At 39.6% G+C, this 2,500-nt stretch overlaps 2 non-coding genes across 2 annotated transcripts; both read right to left on the bottom strand.

The window, feature by feature from the left end:
• Positions 1 to 793: 793 nt before the first annotated feature.
• Positions 794 to 865, bottom strand: trnag-ucc. Its single transcript has one exon. It is a non-coding gene; the product is annotated as a tRNA-Gly (tRNA).
• Positions 866 to 1,506: 641 nt separating this feature from the next.
• Positions 1,507 to 1,578, bottom strand: trnah-gug. Its single transcript has one exon. It is a non-coding gene; the product is annotated as a tRNA-His (tRNA).
• Between the last annotated feature and the right edge of the window lie 922 nt (positions 1,579 to 2,500).

Genomic DNA, 2,500 nt, shown 5'->3' with positions numbered 1-2,500 from the left:
TAGATTACTTGCTGAAGACACTGAAAAATACTTTGAATCGAAACCTATGTTATTTATATTTATTCTCAAATAACTAAACTTCCATTGCTAAAAGAAAGACCTCCCTTTGTGCTTCTCTGAAGACATGCAATGGAGGGCGCACTGTAGATTTTCAGTCTGGGGAATATTACAAATTAGCAGACTGTACTTTAAAATACACATGTAGGGCGGGAGTCTCTGTTTACCAAAAATTGTCACACTTTGAGTTGCTGTACATCGTACAGCAATGATTATTTTGGTAACACGTGTTTGGCTTTTTCCTGCACTCATGTGTAGTCTAAAACAATCCGACTCACAGTATGATGTTCTATCAGATGGTGGTTTAATTTTAAATGTTTGATTTTGCAGCGCATGCAATTTCAACGCCAGTTTTTTTTTTTTTTTTTTTTTTTTTGGCAGGACTAACAATAGGACGATATCACCCCTTAGAAGGACTAACAATAGGACGATATCACCCCTTAGAATGTGATTAATCATACAACTCACGCTTACCATCCATATTCGCAGTTTTCCCGACAGCGCATTATCAATGCATGATCCCAAATGAACACCTTCGTTTAATGAGACTTAATGTACTGACTATTAACACTTCACAGATCATTAACTCACAGTGAAACACTAAAAGTGATGCTTTTAAAAGTATTCACCAGTTTGAACAAAGAAACAAATTGCGGGTGTAAGTCAAAGTATTTGTGGAATGTATTACGCTTTATTCCAATCTTAAAAGAAAAAACGGACGCATTCAAAAACCAATTGCGTTGGCCGGGAATCGAGCCCGGATCAACTGCTTGGAAGGCAGCTATGCTCACCACTATACCACCAACGCCTCGGTTCCTGAAACACGATGAATTGCGGATATGCGCTCAATCATGTCACTGAAATATCAGAGTCACCAAGGACTGATTGCCCACTTAAAATAGGACTGCAGTCTTTGTGTACACTGGGAATCAAATGCTTAAAAAATGAACAGAAATCTGACGTGTAACAGATGATAAAACCAATCGTTTTAGAGCTGCTGTGCATCGTCATACAGCCATGTTTATTTTGGTAACACGTGTCTGTTTTTTTCATGCGCCCCCATGTGTAGTCTAGAACAATCAAACCATTTGGCTACAGTAGGTTCTATCAGATGGATGTTTAATTGTTAAATGTTCGCTTTTACAGTCCCGGATTCAAATGCACGACAAGCCTCAATTTAATTGTTTAGTGTTACACTTTTCCAATTTTGAGGACACCGTAAGGATGCGGCTTAATTAAGGCAATTCTTAAAAATAAATCTTGACCGTTTGCAACTAATGTTTTGTTATATTTTCCTCATTTGTAAGACTGGAATGCATCATGACTGTACTCACACGATGAAGCATTTGCTGTGTTCTAGTTTCTTTCATAAAGGTGCATGAAATGAAGATGTGTGGGGAAAAACAAGAAGAAATAAAAAGAGATTCTCTGCTGTATGAAGACACCACCTGCCGTGACCCGGATTCGAACCGGGGTTGTTGCGGCCACAACGCAAAGTACTAACCACTATACGATCACGGCCAACTACCGAGAAGCTCGTCCTTGCACAGTCAGCTGGGCGCTCCGTGCTGCAAACCGCAGAACAATGAGGAGTAGCTAGAGGGCTGAATCGGCCCAGGTCTGGAACAGAGCAGGTCCAAACCCCCGTGTCACCTCAGTGCTGGGCTGCTCCTCTGAGCAGACATTGCATGCAGCCCTTTGCAAAACAACGAAACACTGTCTTGTATTTTTTTGTTTCTTTACATGTGTGTAGGCTAATGCATGCATATTTATTAATATATTTTGTATTACACGTTTCCAATAATGACGCATTGCCGGTACGCGCTCAATCACATGACTGAAATATCACAGTCACGTAGGGCTCGGATTGCGCAGTGGTTAAATCAGGACTGCAGTCTTTGTGTAAACTGCGAATTAAATGCTTACAACTTCAACAGAAATCTGACATAAGAGATTATAAAACCACTCATTTTAGAGTTGCTGTACATCGTACAGCAATGATTATTTTGGTAACACGTGTTTGGTTTTTTCGTGCACTCATGTGTAGTCTAAAACAATCCGACTCACAGTATGATGTTCTATCAGATGGTGGTTTAATTTTAAATGTTTGATTTTGCAGCGCATGCAATTTCAACGCCAGTTTTTTTTTTTTTTTTTTTTCTGTGGCAGGACTAACAATAGGACGATATCACCCCTTAGAATGTGATTAATCATACAACTCACGCTTACCATCCATATTCGCAGTTTTCCCGACAGCGCATTATCAATGCATGATCCCAAATGAACTTCTTCGTTTAATGAGACTTTGTTGGAAAACATGGATTGAGAATTGATTAGCAGTTTGCTACGCATGTGGACTGGCAGAGCTATACTGGTGGTTTTTTTTTCGGAAAAGAGACTAATATTGCAGATAGCAGACTGTTTGGTTCAAATTGCATGTACT

This window comes from Polyodon spathula, unplaced genomic scaffold (assembly GCF_017654505.1).
Source record: "Polyodon spathula isolate WHYD16114869_AA unplaced genomic scaffold, ASM1765450v1 scaffolds_3087, whole genome shotgun sequence".
In the NCBI taxonomy this organism is placed as follows: domain Eukaryota; kingdom Metazoa; phylum Chordata; class Actinopteri; order Acipenseriformes; family Polyodontidae; genus Polyodon; species Polyodon spathula.
Note: the sequence above shows the minus strand (reverse complement) of the source record. Positions and strands in the feature narration are given on the sequence as shown.